This window comes from Hylobates moloch, unplaced genomic scaffold (assembly GCF_009828535.3).
Source record: "Hylobates moloch isolate HMO894 unplaced genomic scaffold, HMol_V3 SCAFFOLD_20, whole genome shotgun sequence".
In the NCBI taxonomy this organism is placed as follows: Eukaryota; Metazoa; Chordata; class Mammalia; order Primates; family Hylobatidae; genus Hylobates; species Hylobates moloch.
Window position 1 is genome coordinate 8,078,904 of NW_026652295.1, and position 18,096 is coordinate 8,096,999.

At 38.7% G+C, this 18,096-nt stretch overlaps 1 long non-coding RNA gene across 1 annotated transcript in view; it reads left to right on the forward strand.

The window, feature by feature from the left end:
• Positions 1–18,096, forward strand: part of LOC131382083 (uncharacterized) — a 335,812-nt gene that overhangs the window by 1,669 nt on the left and 316,047 nt on the right. The window contains exon 2 of the long non-coding RNA XR_009211255.1: positions 615–683. This is a non-coding gene — a long non-coding RNA (uncharacterized LOC131382083). The remainder of the gene's footprint in view (positions 1–614; positions 684–18,096) is intronic.

An 18,096-nucleotide genomic window follows, 5' to 3' on the forward strand; every position in this document is an offset into this window, starting at 1 on the left:
ACTTATTATAGAGCAGGTATTTAATAAATATCGACTCTCTTACAATACTTCCCATTTACTCCTGTGATAACCATGTAGTAAACAAAATTAAAGACTTGCAGCTATGAATTGTTTTTATTGATTGATTGATTGAGGCAGAGGCTCACTCTGTGGCTCAGGCTGGAGTGCAGTGGTGCATCTCAGCTCACTGCAACCTCTGCCTCCTGGGTTCAAGCCATTCTCCTGTCTCAGCCTCCCAAGTAGCTGGGATTATAGGCGCTTGTCACCATGCTCAGCTAATTTTTGTATTTTTAGTAGAGATGGGGTTTCACCTTATTGGCCAGGCTGGTCTCGAACTCCTGACCCCAAGTGATCCACCCACCTCGGCCTCCCAAAGTGCTAGGATTATAGGCGTGAGCCACCGCGCCTGGTCCTATGAATTGGTTTTAAATTTTTAAGAAATTAATAATCCTGTAGTATCAGAAACCTTTGGTGTCTTGATTCACATCTTCTGAGCATCACTTCTCATTTCTGACTTGGTTGTGGGGGGCAGTTTCATGCAATCTTCCATATTCTTCTCCCTGACAGCTTTTCCTCTCCCACATTTACCAGGCCTCTTTGCTGCCTCCCCTTAGGTTCTTCGGACTTCACACATTCCAGCAGTAGCTCTCTCAGCTCCTGTCCTGCACAGCTTTCAAGTGCTGGTAAGTCAACACATCTGGGGCCCTTCAACCAAGGGGTGACAGTCACTGATGGATAAATGCTTTTGCTTCTTACGCTTGAGCAAGATAGTTTTGTAGGCCATTCTGTGTGTTTTTCAAAAAGTCCCAGTGAAATTGAGTTCTGGTTTCTCACCACAGCAACTTCAATAACATATTCTTTTATTATGTCTATATTCTCCCTTCCATTCTCTCATTGTTTCTCACTAGGATCACATCCCAAATTACCTGTCCCCACATAAGTAGTTGTCTCAGGTTTTGAGGGAAACCAAGCTAAGAAATTTGATGTAAGAAGAAAGTCTAGAATGCAGCTCCTCAGAACTCTGGAAGTGGGTTACTTTGCAGTCAGATGACAACAAGGACTTTCTTAGTGATATTAAGGGGAGGACATGTGCATGGCCCAATAATTAAGGCTCTTTCTTACTAAAGCTGATATGACTACTGCCTCTTTGGATGTCCAGCCCATCAGCAGCAAAGATTGGTGGTAAATTCCATAAGGAGAGCAATTACACAAAAGTCCTTCCTTCCTGGAGAGAGCCGTGGTTTGTACTTACGGAACTGACACTTCCCTTGATATGACTGGTCTTGTTCATGGTGCCTCTGTCAGTACCATTATATAATAGAGTTACAAACGGATGATTGACTGACTTTCTTTCTTTTCCTTTCTTTCTTTCTTTTCTTTCTTTCTTTCTTTCTTTTTCTTTCTTTCTTTCCTTCTCTCTTTTCTTTCTTTCCTTTCTTTCTCTCTCTCTTTTCCTTCCTTCTTTTCTTTTCTTTCTTCCTTCCTTTCTTCCCACCCTTCCTTCCTTCCTTCCTTCCTTCCTTCCTTCCTTCCTTCCTTCCTTCGACACAGAGTCTCACTCTGTTGCCCAGGCTGGAGTGCAGTGGCGCAACCTCTGCCTCCCAGGTTCAAACCATTCTCCTGCCTCAGCCTTCCCAGTAGCTGGGATTGCAGGTGCCCGCCACCACACTTCGTTAATTTTTTTGTATTTCTGGTAGAGACACGGTTTCACCATGTTGGCCAGGCTGGTTGTGAATTCCTGACCTCAAGTGATCTGCCCACCTCAGCCTCCTAAAGTGGTGCAATTACAGGCATGAGCCACCACACCCAGCCCAAACACATGATTTTCTGAAGTATTGCCTCTAACTAGAGGACACACTTTATAGTGAAAGAGGTGTGACAATGACACATGACCATGGGATTCCACTGGTCCTACCATATATTGTATCAACTGGAGGAAATTGGCCTGATAGAACACTGACATTGTTTTGTGAACATCAGCAAGTATCCTGTTGAGGAACAGTGCTCAGATGGGGTTGAGATGCCATCACTCCTGACACACACACACACACACACACACACACATCTGGCTGGCCCTGGAAAGTTTGGTGGCGTTAACACCCCCAGGCAATGATCCACCAATGGGGAATGGGCACCTATGGATAAATGCCTTCCATTTCCCAGGGGCAATTTTTGGGAGGTGTTTTTTTTATGTATTTTAGAATGTCCTAGATAATCAAGTCATGTGAGCTGGGGGAGAGAGAAAGAGAAACCAGCAGTGGAGACTTAGAAGAAGAAGCTATTGACATACGATGGGTCCAGGAATGTACAGTCTTCTAAAAGCCAGGTGAAGACAATGTTTAAAGGAGGAAGGAGTGATCAACAATGTCAGTTCGTGTCAATTGGTGTTACTTAGTCATGTGTCTGTGAAGAATCATCTTGCATAGTTAAGCCTCAGATTCTAGTGTCAGATTAAATTTAAATCCTTGCACCACCCCTTGCTCTTTGAGTGTCTTTGTGCAAATTGCTTAAATTCTCTAAGTCTCAATCTCCCCATCTGTGAAATGGGAATGACAGTAGTACCTACGTGGTAAATTGTGGTGATGAGTAAGTGAAAGATGTTTAAAGATGGTTAAATGGTTAGCACAACACCTATTATCTGACAAACACTTAGTAAAAGTTAGCTATTAATATTCTTATTAATATCACCTACTATTATTAGAATAATCCATTTATACATAGTCATCAGTTGTCACTTTTCTAGCTCTTCCATAGGGAATAGGTTATATAGCATTTTCAAACTAGAAAGTTCATTGATAGATATGTGGTTCCAGATGCACTGAGCAGAAAAACTAGTTAATTTGATTTTCATTAAATATCCATTTAATAAATACTTATTGAGCACTTACTCTGCATGCTACTGGGTATGTGGATAACAAGATGGACATGGGTCCCTGCCCTCACAAAGCTCACAGCCTTGTGTGGTGGAGATAATTAATTGCACAAGTAATTATAGTGTGATTTGTGTTAATGATAAAGGAATTAACTACAGGATGCAATGGGAGCTATAGGCTATGCTAATGAGGCTATGGTTATAGATTCAGTTCCCCTGTAGGTTGCTTGACTTCCAGGGCTATCAGCTTTTCTCTGCTGTCTCCTAAATGGATAGAGGTTCACAGAACCGGGCCACCTGGACACCAGCCCTGACTTCTCTTCTTTTCCAGTACTGATAATTGGCATGGGGCAAAATTCTTCATAAAGAGGTAGCATATGTAATGAGATGGAGAAATATTTTGCTCGTTTAACACCTGGCTTTTGAATCCCTTTTGGGTCAAAGTTTCTGTGTTTTGTTTTCTTTTTGTAAGAAATAATTTGATTAGCCTCTTAGAAGATTATTCTTAAACTGCCTTCCATGGAGGGTTAGTCTTATTAACATGAAGTTCTTTTTACTTCCAGAACAGTGCTGTCCAATAGGAATATAATATAAGCCATGGAAGCTACTTTAAATTTTCTGCTAGTTACATTAAAAAGGTGAAATGAGGCCGGGTGTGGTGGCTCATGCCTCTAATCCCAGCACTTTGGGAGGCCAAGGCAGGCGGATCATTTGAGGTCAGGAGTTCAAGAGCAGCCTGGCCAACATGGTGAAACCCCATCTCTACTAAAAGTAAAAACAAATTAGCAGCGTGTGGTGGTGGGCACCTGTAATCCCAGCTGCTCAGGAGGCTGAGGCAGGAGAATGGCTTGAACCAGCAAGGCAGAGGTTCCAGTGAGCTGAGATCATGCCACTGCAGTCCAGCCTGGGCAACAGAGTGAGTCTCCATCTTAAAAAAAAAAAAAGATTAAATTAATTTTAATAATATATTTATTTAAATCAGTATAACCAAAATATTATCATTTCAACACTCAGTCAATATAAAAAGTTGTTAATGAGATACTTTAACATCCTTTTTTTATACAAAATCTTGGAAATCCAGTGTATATTTCACACTTCCAGCACATTTTGGTTTGGACCAGCCACATTTCAAGTGCTCAGTAGCACATATGACTACTATCTACCACTTGGGACAATGGAATTTTAGAGCACTTTAATTCTTGTTCACCACTTGGAAGGTGATGAAGTTTAAAGTGCTAGAGAAAATCCAGGCTGGGTGCAGTGGCTCACATTGCCTGTAATCCCAGCACTTTGGAAGGTCAAGGCAGGCAGATCTCTTGATTCCAGGAGTTCAAGACCAGTCTGGGTAATGTGGCAAAACCCTGCCTCTAGAAAACAAACAAACAAACAAACAAAACAAAAATAAAATCAGCTGAGCATGGTGATGCATGCGCATAGTCCCAGCTACTCAGGAGGCTGAGGCGGGAGGATCCCTTGAGCTTGGGAGGCGGAGGTTGCAGTGATCCCAGATCACACCACTGTACTGCAGCCTGGGTGACAGAGTGAGATCCTGTCTCAAAAAAAAAAAAAAAAAAAAAAAGAGGGAAAGAAAGAACAAACGAACGAAGGAGGGAGAGAATAAAGGGAATCACCAGTGTGATATGGCTGAGAAGGGAGCTTTTGGGAGACTATAGGTTCTGTATCTCACTGGAGTATTTAAGTTGTTTTATGGAGGCTGTGATTTATAATTCCACCACTTCATATTCTTAAAAAGCTTCAGTAAATCTGCATTGTTCATTAATGCCCTGCATAGGTGCATTATTTCAGATGAATTTAAAGAAGGCTAAATTCTGTGGCCAGGTGGGTGTGGAGTAAAAATAAAGATGGCCCCCAGGGATGTAGGAGCAAGTGAGTGGGAACTGCTAAAGCCTGTTTTTACCTAAGATAAGCATTACTTCCTCCACTCCTCTACTGTGAAGTCTTGAAGGGTTTATGACACTAACTGTTCAACCTAAATAAACATTTATTAGGCTGTTCTTTACGGCTGCAATTAGAGCTTTTGAGAACCAGCTGCATTTTGCAACTTTGTTCTTTCTTGACTTCTGTATTACTGTACTGACTGGTTCTCCTACCTCACTGTTCCTTGTCCTGTCCTCAAAATGTTCATGTTTCAGTCTCTGTTTTCCTGATCTTTTGTATAAACTCCTCTTCAGGAAATCAATTTAATATAAGATTATGGACTTGTCCCCTATGTTTATATCTGTGTAATTAACTGCTCACCTATGCTTTATTCTCATTTTTCAAACTGCTTGTTAGACATTGGATGCAGTGATATAACCCCGTAGTCATCCTAAGTGTGAACTCACTTTCTTTCACAAAAAGCATTTTCCCTCCTTCTTTCTTTTCCTTTCAATAAAACTCTAATTATTTTTTATCACTATTTCTTTTTCTCTGTCCGTTCTAGAGGTTGAGTATCCCTTATGTGAAATGTGTGGGACCAGAAGTGTTTCACAGATTTTAGATTTTTTAAAAATTTTGGAATATTTGCATATACATGATAAGATATGTTGAGGCTGGGGCCCAAGTCTAAACACAAAATTCATTTATGCCTTATAAATACCTTATACATATAGCCTGAAGGTAATTTTAAACAATATTTTTAATAACTTTGTACATGAAACAAAGTTTGTGTTAAGTACTTATGTGTGGAATTTCCCACTTGTGATATTATGTCAGTGCTCAAAAGTTTTGGATTTTGGAGGATTTCAGATTTCAGATTTTCAGATTAGGGATGTTTAACTTGTATTAGTTCACTTTGGTCCATCTTGTGTATATAAGTAACTGTATTAGCTTTTTATTGCTGCTATAACAAATTACCACAAGCTTAGTGGCTTGAAAACCACACAGTTCTTTTATTTTAGAGTTCTATAGGACAGAATTTCAAAGTGGGTCTTGGGTGGGTATGGTGGCTCATGCCTATAATCCTAGAGCTTTGGGAGGCTGAGGTGGGAGGATAGCTTGAGGACAATAGTTTGAGATCAGCCTGAGTAACATAGAGAGTAGAGTAGATTAACATCTCTACTAAATACATACATACATATATACATACATACATACATACATACATACATACATACATACATTAAATACAAACATAATGAGCCTCACTGGGATATAATCAAATGGTCAACAGTGCTGCATTCCTTTTGAAGTGGCTATGTTGTCTGGGGTATATACCCGGGGTTCGTAGTCTTGCACCAGGAAAATTTAGGACACAGACACGCATGAAGAGTTTAGGGATGGAGGCTTAAAAGGCAGAAGAAAAGAGAAAGAAAAACAGCTCTCTCTATAGAGAGGGGTCTTCTGAGCAGAAAAGACCAGCTGGCAGTGAATGTGCCAGATTTTATAGTTTGGTTTGAGGAGGTGGTGTCTGATTTAGTGGGGCTTACAGATTGGTTCAATCAGGTATGATGTTTACATAGCACAAGGGGAAGGCTGGTCGCCCCACCGTAATCTTATTACGCAAATGAACTCTCCCCTTGGCCAGTACCATCTTGTCTGCTCCCTACTGTACACGTAAGGCAGAGAAGGGTAGATGGAGCCGCCATCTTGAACATTGTACTAGTCCCTAGTTCCTGCTGTCATTCACCCATGGAAGCTCCCAGCTTGGTTATCTATTCTGTGTCTACGGCTCGACTTTACAGGCTGCTCTTTGTTAGGAAATGATTTGGGGCTGCTTTTCATTAAAAAGAAAAGCCTTACTGAGGATTCCCATACCCTTACTATCTGCCTAAGTGATATCTTCTTAACTCCTATATCACTTTCTAGGGGCTCTAGGGGAGAGTTCATATTCTTTCTTTCTCCATCTTCTAGAGGTTATCCCTATTCCTTGGCTTGTTGTCCCCTTCCATTTTCAAAGCCAGCAAAGCCATTTGAGTCTTTCTCACATGGCTTCAGTGTGTACTGACTCTTCCACCTCCTCTTATACATTTTAAAGATCTTTGTGATTACACTGGGCTCACTCAGATAATCCAGGATAATCTCCTTTTTTCTTTTTATTATACTTTAAGTTCTAGGGTACATGTGCACAATGTGCAGGTTTGTTACATAGGTATACATGTGGCGTGTTGGTTTGCTGCACCCATTAATTCGTCATTTACATTAAGTATTTCTCCTAATGCTACCCCTCCCCCATCCCCCACACCAGGACAGGCCCCAGTGTGTGATGTTCCTAGCCCTATGTCCAAATGTTCTCATTGTTCAGTTCCCACCTACGAGTGAGAACATGTGGTGTTCGGTTTTCTGTCTTTGTGATGATTTGCTCAGAATGATGGTTTCCAGTTTCATCCATGTCCCTACAAAGGACACGAACTCATCATTTTTTATGGCTGCATAGTATTCCATGGTGTATATGTGCCACATTTTCTTAATCCAGTCTATTGTTGTTGGACATTTGGGTTGGTTCCAAGTCTTTGCTATTGTGAATAGTGCTGCAATAAACATACGTGTGCATGTGTCTTTATAGTAGCATGATTTATAATCCTTTGGGTATACACCCAGTAATAGGATTGCTGAGTCAAATGGTATTTCTAGTTCTAGATCCCTGAGGAATCGCCACACTGACTTCCACAATGGTTGAACTAGTTTACAGTTCTTTTACATTTGCTGAGGAGTGCTTTACTTTCAACTATGTGGTCAATTTTGGAATAAGTGCGATGTGGTGCTGAGAAGAATTTATATTCTGTTGACTTGGGGTGGAGAGTTCTGTAGATGTCTATTAGGTCTGCTTGGTGCAGAGCTGAGTTCAATTCCTGGATACCCTTGTTAACTTTCTGTCTCGTTGATCTGCCTAATGTTGACAGTGGGGTGTTAAAGTCTCCCATTATTACAGTGTGGTAGTCTAAGTCTCTTTTTAGGTCTCTCAGGACTTGCTTTATGAATCCAGGTGCTCCTGTATTGGGTGCATGTATATTTAGGATAGTTAGCTCTTCTTGTTGAATTGATCCCTTTACCATTATGTAATGGCCTTCTTTGTCTCTTTTGATCTTTGTTGGTTTAAAGTCTGTTTTATCAGAGACTAGGATTGCAACCCCTGCTTTTTTTTGCTTTCCATTCACTTGGTAGATCTTCCTCCATCCCTTTATTTTGAGCCTATGTGTGTCTCTGCATGTGATATGGGTCTCCTGAATATAGCACACTGATGGGTCTTGACTTTTTATCCAATTTGCCAGTCTGTGTCTTTTAATTCAGGCATTTAGCCCATTTACATTTAAGGTTAATATTGTTATGTGTGAATTTGATCCTGTCATTATGATGTTAGCTGGTTATTTTGCCCATTAGTTGATGCAGTTTCTTCCTAGCGTCCATGGGCTTTACAATTTGGCATGTTTTTGCAGTGGCTGGTACCGATTATTCCTTTCCATGTTTAGTGCTTCCTTCAGGAGCTCTTTTTTTTTTTTTTTTTTTTTTTGAGACGGAGTCTTTCTCTGTTCCCCAGGCGGGAGGGAGTGCAGTGGTGCGATCTCGGCTCACTGCAAGCTCCGCCTCCCGAGTTCCCGCCATTCTCCTGCCTCAGCCTCCTGAGTAGCTGGGACTACAGGCGCCCGCCAACACGGCCGGCTAATTTTTTTTTTTTTTTTGTATTTTTAGTAGAGACGGGGTTTCACCGTGTTAGCCAGGATGGTCTCGATCTCCTGACCTTGTGATCCGCCTGCCTCGGCCTCCCAAAGTGCTGGGATTACAGGCTTGAGCCACCTCTTGTAAGGCAGTCCTGGTGGTGACAAAATCTCTCAGCATTTGCTTGTCTGTAAAGGATTTTATTTCTTCTTCACTTAAGAAGCTTAGTTTGGCTAGATATGAAATGCTGGGTTGAAAATTCTTTTCTTTAAGAATGTTGAATATTGGCCCCCACTCTCTTCTGGCTTGTAGGGTTTCTGCCGAGATATCTGCTGTTAGTCTGATGGGCTTCCCTTTGTGTGTAACCCAACCTTTCTCTCTGGCTACTGTTAGTGATAATCTTTTTTTAAGGTCAGTTTGTTCCGGGACCAAACCCAGGGCTAGGCCGCTTATTCCTGTGGGCCAGTAATGGGATGCAGATGAACTGGGAAAGGGGGGAGTTTATTCCTGTAACTAGGTACAGGGAGAAGGCCTGTAAAATATCACCAGACAAACTCAAAATTATAAAGTTTCCCAGAGCTTATATACCTTCTAAGCTATATGTATACGTGTAAGTGTACATTCATCTAAAGTGATAAGTGATTAACTTCTTCTAATCTATAACTAAGATCCGAGTCCAGAAGACCTTCCTCTGGAGCCTCAGTACATTTACTTAATCTAAATGGGTCCAGGTGCTGGGATGATTCCCTTATCTTCTCCCCTGCCAAATCATGGAGGTGTGGGGAGTTCCTTCAGACCCAATAAACTTGTTTGCGGAGGACTGGGGAATTTCTTCAGACCCCCAGTAAAAGTTGTTTAATCTTAAACAGGTACTGTTAAGAATTCCTTCATTATCTCGTCGTGCTTCAAGGCCCAGGAGAGGCCTAGGCAAAACTCTTGATGGGCTTTTGTTACATTCCAGCCTTTGTATAAGGGCACTGGCTGTCTCAGCTTTTAATATTTAACTTCTTCACTGGGTCAGTGCTGAAACAGTTGTTATGGAGGCCTGCCTGTTCAGCCTTTATGAAGACCTGGCCTGCACAAGTTGATTGAAGCCCATCCATTCGTTTTGAGGCCCCGTTCCATTGGGGATCTCTGAGTTATCTCCCTTAAGGGGTGAGGAAGCTTGGAGATTTATCCTCCACCTCCTCCCATCGATTGAGGACTTTTTGTAAGTCTGTTAACTCCCCAACAGTTTATTTCTATCCTTCCCCATGCCAGTAAGCAAATCTGGGAGAAAGCACCCAGGCAGAGGGTAAGTAGGATACCAGGGCCCCCCCTGTGGTTGAAGAACTCTCTGTTGATTGACTCATCACAGTGAGTGAGAGTGCATGCGGTGGGGGAGCTGTGGAGCATCTCAGTAAGCAAGTATTAGAAAGGATTTACGGGATTTGGTCTCATGTCAGGTAACAAGGAAGAGGTTCTAGAAAGTGGGGATTTGCTCTGGGATTTTCTGTTGCCAGGAAACATAGATCATCCTATGTCTGGATATCTTTAGAATTTTTTTTTTTTTGAGATGGAGTCTTGCTCTGTCGCCCAGGCTGGAGTGCAGTGGCACGATCTCGGCTCACTACAACCTCTGCTTCCCAGGTTCAAGTGATTTTCCTGCCTTGGCCTCCTGAGTAGTAGCTGGGATTACAGGCGCGTGCCACCATGCTCGGCTAATTTTTCTATTTTTAGTAGAGATGGGGGTTTCACCATGTTGGTCTGGCTGGTCTTGAACTCCTGACATTGTGATCTGCCCACCTCGTCCTCCCAAAGTGCTGGGATTACAGGCTTGAGCCACTGCTCCCGGCCTAGAATTCTTAGCTTGAAGGAGAGAAGAACAAAAGCAAGCTACAGCTGTAATTGGTAAAGAAGTAATTCTCACTTATATTGGCCCAAATAGAGAGATGTTTGTTCATTTTGGGAGTTTAGACAATGTTGTTGTTTTTGTCTGAGTTCAGACACGATCACCAAGTGGTCTTGTGTTTATTTTGATCCGTCATTGTCATGGAGTGGACTTGTCCACTATTGGTGTTCTGTGAAACTGATTATGATCAACAGAAGGACACTGTGTCTTATTGGATAGTACCAGTCAATCTCCCAGCTATCAGGAGCTACTTTTCTTTTTCTCACTACTATGGTCATGTACTGGCATGGTGAGTGCCAAGACAAGTGAGACTCCTACAGCATCCACTACTTTTCACTTTCTTCCATTCTATTGATTGCTGCTGGGTAGGTATTGATATTTTTACAATATTTCTTTTACCATAGTTTTACCATGTGTGTTAGTTTTCTTTAGTGCAAAACAAGTTACTGCAAACTTAGCAGCTTAGAACACCTATTTATGAGCTCATAGTTTTGTAGATGAGAAGTCTGGGTATGGGTTGACTGGATTCTCTGCTCTGGGTCCCATAAAACCAGAATCAAGGTGTTGGTTAGGACTATCGTCTTATCTAGAGCAGAGAGTCTTTCTTCAAGCTCATTCAGGTTGTTAGACAAATCCAATTCTTTGCACTTATTGGACTGAAGTCCCTGTTTCCTTGCTGGCTGTCAGCTGACGGGCCTCTCTCCACTTCTGGAGGCTGCCTGTGATTCTTAGCCAAGCGGTTCACTGCATGTACAAAGTCGGGTGTGTCAAAACCTTCTTGTGTTTCAAAACCCTGATTTTTCTCTGTCTCTGACTGCTAGACCCAAATCTAAAGGACTCATGAGATTAAGTTATGTCTAAAAGGATAATCTCCCTTTTGATTAAGTCAGATCAACTGATTAGTAACCTTAATGATGTTGGAAAAATCCCTTTTACCATATGATATCACATTTTAAACTCAGATTATTTCAAGAGTCATTCACGTTTTTGCATTCATCAATAAAGCATTTATTGTTATTGCTGAAGTAAAATTCCATTTCATGAAATATTATTTATCATTTCACTATCAATGAAAATTTAGGCCGTTTCCAGGTTTTGGCTGTTACTTGTCAGGATGCTGTTGAGCATTCATGTTACAAGTGTTTGTGTGGACCTATGTTGCCATTTCTCTTGGGTAAATATTAATACCTAGAAGTGGACTAGTTTTGTCATATAGCTGTGTGTTTAACTTTTTAAGAAACTGCTGGCCACGCACGGTGACCCACGCCTGTAATCCCAGCACTTTGGGAGGCCGAGGTGGGCGGATCACCTGAGGTCAGGAGTTCGAGACCAGCCTGGCCAACATGGTGAAAACCTGTCTCTACTAAAAATACAAAAATTAGCCGGGCATGGTGGCAGGCGCCTGTAATCCCAGCTACTCGGGAAGCTGAGGCAGAAGAATCGCTTGAACCCAGGTAGCAGAGGTTGTAGTGAGCCAAGATCATGCCATTGCACTCCAACCTGCGGGGCAAGAGTGAGAGTTTGTCTCAAAAAAAAAAAAAAAAAAAAAGAAAAGAAAAAAGAAACTGCTATTTTCCAAAATGCTTATACCATTTTACATTCCCAACAGCAGTAGATGAGAATTCTATTCACTTCCCATCCTAGCCAAAAGACTGGTCCAGTCTTTTACATTTTAGCCATTTTAAAAGGCTTAGTAGTATCACACTGTGGTTTTAATTTGCAGTTCTATAATGTCTAATAATATTAAATACTTCTCATATGCTTATTGACTTATTGAGTATCTTCTCATATGCTTTATTGACTTCTGTAGATCTTCTTTGGTGAAGCATTTATTCACATTTTTTGCCCATTAAAAAAATTTTTTTTACCTTTCATATTTTTTCAACTGTTTTATTTCTTTTAAAAAAATTTCTATAGTTAGGATGTAAAACCTAATGTTTTCATGTACATTTACATAGTGAAATGATTACTACAGTCAAGCAAATTAACATATTTATAACCTCCCATAGTAAGCTTTTCTTATTATCACATTTTGAGAATTCTTTATATATTCTAGATCCAAGCCATTTTATCAGAAATGCAGCTTGCAAATATTTTACTTCATGCTGATGCTTGTTTTATCATTCTTTTCATGATGTCTTTTGAAGAGAAGTTCTTAATTTTGATGTGTATAATATTAATTAATTAATTTATTTTGATGGATTGTGCTTTTTATGTCATAGCTATTAGGTTGGTGCAAAAGTAATTGTGGTTTTGGCCATTACTTTCCATGGGAAAAACTGCAATTACTTTTGCAGAAACCTAATAATGTATCTTTGCTTCAGTGTCACAAAGATATTTCCTATTTTACTTTAGAAGTTTTCAGTTTTAGGTTCTACATCTAGGTCTGTGATCCATTTTGAGTTAATTTTCACATATATTTTGAGGTCTTTAGTTCGTCTTTGTTTTTGATAGTTATTTTCACTAGATTTTAACTTCTAGGATGATGGATGTTTTTCTTTCAATACTTTCATGATGTTGCTGCACTCTCCTCTTGCTTGCATTATTTCAAATGAGAAATCTGCTTCTCAGGACACACTAAAGATGAAAGTTACTCTTTTGGAGTTTTTTTGTTGTTCATCTATTTTCTGGACACAGATTGTGACCATTTACCAACTGGAAGTACATTATTTTAAAACAAGTGAAATGTAAATTCCTGTCTAAAAGTGATTCTTTGATATTTCCAGATGAATTCAATAGATACGGTCTTCCAGAGATATAAAGAACTTTCAATTTTTGTTATAGTGGTTGATCCAGGACAATGTATCATAAATTTTAGAAGCTTCATGTTGGTGTCCTAGGAGACAATATTGCAGCAGAGATTAGACAGCCACTCTGCATCTTTGGAATAAAATAATTGCTATTTACCAGAACCCAGGGTTAGACAAATCAATCTTGTACCTATTTGAAAGGAAGAAGTATTAAAAGAAAATAAATTTTTATCAAAAAATTTCATCTCAAATGCTGTTGTGGAAATGCAAGTTTCAATTCATTTATATAATTGAATAAAGTAAAATTTAAAATTGTTTTCAAAGCTTTCATTTGGCGATAACATATGTTAAATTTTTATTTTAGATCTTTTAAAAATTGACTTAGTAATCAATAAATTAAAAGATTTTTTAAATAATATTAGTCCGATATGTGGAAATTATACTAATTTTTGGTTAGTTGTAATTGCAGTTAAAGGCAGTTTGCTACATTTGATACTAGAAAGTATGCAGAAATCTAAAATCAACATGTGAAATGCATTCTATTGTTTTTGCAAAGAAATTAATAGCATAACATATAAATACATTAAATATACATAACATATAAATATATGAAATAATATTTATATAGTTGATATAAAAACTGCTTTCAAAATATATTGTATTTTTGCATTTTAAAGAAAAAAGAGTCAAACAACTTGTAAAGAATTTGTTCAATTTCTGTTTATAGCTAATACTGGACTAATTCATGACAGAAAGATAGGTGGAAATAACTATTTCTGTGTCCTCTGTATGCCAGAAAAAAGTTTCTACAGTTGAATAAATACAGTTAAATGAAGTGCGAAGAGGTATATGTTGCAGCTATTTCTTTTAATCTTTTAAGATATTTGAATGGAATATTTAAAGACACAATTACTTCTTTAAGCTTTAAGGCTAAAGTTCTTAAACAGAAAGAAAATAATCAATGACCAGAAAAGCAATCCAAAAAGCCATAGTGATAAAGGCATAACTCTAGATGAATATTACCTCACTTTTTCATGAGTCACTTATGTTACTAATGACTTAGCAATCCTAGTTTACTTTATTGTGTTATTATGCTTGCTAAGATTCTTGTTATTTCTGTACAGAGGAAGAGGAAAATACAAGAATTTTCTTTGTATTTTCTGAGAATGAGGTTTGATGTGATGAAGGTTTTTCATGGCTTTTTGAATTAGTTTTTTAAAAAAACTTTTGTCTTATAAGAAATTTGTACTCAGCTTATGTTTATTATGAATTGTTTCTTCTTTGAGTCACGTTTATTACATCTTTGAATTGCCAATATGATTATCTCATATCATAAAAATATATTGCCTTTCTATCGGAGTTGTTACTGAGTTATTGTTCATTTCAAAGGTATAATCAAGTTCGTAAATTGCTAATATGACTATTGAATTTAAAGAAACATTCTTGTCTCTTTTCTCAATAATCCTTTTACCAACTCCCTTCCCCACCTCTGAAGTTCTTTGAATCAATTTTCATCACAACGAAATAATTTGTGACCATGGTTCAGCTGCCTTTAGTTTGCTTTCATCACAATAGTCTTTCATAAAGTAAGCTCTTTTGTGTGTATGTATATATATGTGTGCGTGTATGCACATACACGCACACATATATATCTTTTGTTTTTCTATTTGTACTCTGTGTGATTATTTTGATGTGATTTAGGTCTCAACAGTAATCTAACTTCTTTTAGAAATAGAATGACCAGCTTTCATTCGTTTGGACATTTAGGATTATATAACTCATATGGAAAAGAAATACTACTTTAGATGTCTTCTTATAACAATAGCCTACTGGATTCATCAGGGAGGAATAAAAGGCGGTCAGGACCAGCATAGCTTGAAGAAAAATAGTAGTAGTTTGGTTTCTTCCATCTTAGCATATCATGATGTAGAAAGAAGATGGTGTAATTTTTTACCCTTTAAAAAAACTTGTGTGGTCTTAAGTTGATAAAAATAATGGAATAAGAATAGTGTATTTTCCAGGCTTGTGACATAATAGGAGAAGTTTTAGTTACACGTGTGGCAGCATAAATAGCTAAGGGACTGGGGAATGAGCCTTGCTGGCACCCTTAAACATTAGACACAAGCTCTATTTCTAAGAGCATGCTGCTGAATATAACCTCTGTGAAGAATACCTGATTCTGGGAGGATAGATGCTTCACTTTAACAAAAATTTTCATATTATCTTAAAGGCCATTCTTTTTGTTTTCTTTTTTTTTGAGACTGATCTCACCCTGTCTCCCAGTCTGGCATGCAGTGGCATGATGTGGACTCACTGCAACCTCCACCTCCCGGGCTTAAGGGATTCTCCTGCCTCAGCTTCCCGAGTGGCTGAGACAACAGGCACGTGCCACCATTCCTGGCTAATTTTTGTATTTTTAGTAGAGAGGAGGTTTCACCATGTTGGCCAGGCTGCTCTCAAACCCCTGACCTCAAATGATCCACCCTCCTCAGCCTCCCAAAGTGCTGGGATTACAAGCGTGAGCCACCACACCCTGTTAAAGGAGCTTGATGGAGCTTTGAGAATACCAAGACTTGGGCACAAGCTGCATCTTCTTGTTTTAGATTGTTTGGGTAGCACTGTCCACTGATCTTTAACTATTATTATTGCTATTATCTCTGAGCCTGAATACTGTGCCATTCTTTCTTTAAAGCCAATTTGAGGCTTTAAATTACTACAGTATTTTCAGTTGCATGGAAGAGTAAGCGTTATCCACTGTAGTGCCAAACTTAGTCTTTCACCACCTGATGGGAATTGACATTTGGTGTGTGCTAGTACTTACTTCTTACCTATCATGCATAGCATCAGAGGTTTTAATTGCTTTCTTTGCATACATTTGACGAGGGTAGTATATTTGAATAATCTAAGTAGCCAAGTTAGTTATGTATTGAATTAGCCGATTAAGCCAGGTAATCCCTCTGAAATGTTTTTTGTTGATAAGAAAGAAGATGATAATGAAAAAATTCATCTTTGGTTCCAATCCAAGTATAGTATCTTGCTGGGATAATGGTTTTGCAGCAGCACAGTCTAACAGCTGGTTAGTTAATACGCTTTCAGCACCAAAGTGATTGTAAATAAACAGAATTGGACTCTAGCTTTGAAATAATACTTATCACTAGCTATTGATATCTATTAACTTCTGTGTGAAACTATATGTACACACATATGCATATCACGGTATGGATGTGTATGAGTATTAAGTGCTTTAGGTATAAAGTTTGAGTTGTTGAAAAGGTCTTCATTCTGTGTAGTAGGTAATTGTTAGCAAGACACTGCTTAAAACACTGCTTAAATTAAATCTCACTCATATGCATGTGTGCTGTAGCTAATAGTATCAGTGATCTTTGATCAGTTAGGGAACAGTGTAGCAAAATGAATACTACCTGGAAATCCAGAGATCTAAATTCGAATGAGGGCTCTGCCACTGTCAAGCTTTATTACTGTGAGAAGTAGCATCCTCCTAAAGATCCCTCCCCATTCCCCTTTGCCAAGTAGATTAACAATTCCCTCTCTTGGGCCACCACAAAATTTTTATACTTACATCTGTTTGCTTCTATTACAGCAGTAATTATGGTGTTTTGCAGTGTTGGTACATTTCTCTCTCTCCCTCCTTTACGGGGATAGGAACTCTTTGAAGGCAGTGACCATGTTTTCTGTTTGTTTTCACTGTCTTGCCGTATAGAGGGCAGGCAGTGAATATATGCTAAATGAACAGATTTGTATATGAGAGCTAGAATAGAGTATCTTTAATGACTCAATGATTTCTGCTTATAACTTGATATATAGTAGGGGCAGTTATTTGATACAATTGGTCTGTCGTATATGTAGTTGAAAGAATGACTTCTAAACCTGTCATTGGATTATGCTAGGTTACAAATTCCTAATATGACTGTGCTTGTAATACACATCTGTGTGTTATTCCCTTAGTTTTTGACTTACTGAAAAATAATGATTCAGTCACATTCTGAATCTCAACAATGGAAGAAAGTGTATTTGTTCATGGCTTTATGAAACAAACACTACAATTTGAAGGTAATTTTGTTACACCTTTAAAAATATATTTCTGATTATCAATCTTATCAAACCATTGATCATGTTAGTTACTGACATTGCTAAAATGAGCAATGATATCATCATTTTAAATTGTTTGAAACTTCCAACCAAGATGTACATGCACAATCTAATATGTGATGAAATATTTAAAGGCATGAAAATTAAAAAATAATTATATTTAATGTAGACCTGCAATTTTGAAACTTGAACATGAGGATTACTTTACGTCCTCCATGTCTATGTATACATAGGGATGAATCTTGGTCTGGATGTGAACCTTGGAAGACAGTCGGCAATTTGGGGACTGAATTCAATACTTGGATTATTTCATTTTCCCATGTGCTTAATTAATAGGCTATGCATCATACTACTGGTGAGAGAAAATGCACCAGACGTGTTTTATTCTGGCATTTGTGTGATTCTTTGTTTAATTACTTTATATTTTTATTTATTGTCTTATTTAAGTTTTAATGTTACTTATCACTATGAAATATATCCACACAATTAAGAATTCAAAAGTTTTGCATCCCAGGGATGAAGACCACTTGATTATGGTGGATAAGCTTTTTGATGTGCTGCTGGATTCGGTTTGCCAGTATTTTATTGAGGATTTTTGCATCAATGTTCATCAAGGATATTGGTCTAAAATTCTCTTTTTTGGTTATGTCTCTGCCAGGCTTTGGTATCAGTATGATGCTGGCTTCATAAAATGTGTTAGGGAGGATTCCCTCTTTTTCTATCGATTGGAATAGTTTCAGAAGGAATGGTACCAGTTCCTCCTTGTACCTCTGGTAGAATTCAGCTGTGAATCCATCAGGTCCTGGACTCTTTTTGGTTGGTAAGCTATTGATTATTGCCACAATTTCAGAACCTGTTATTGGTCTATTCAGAGATTC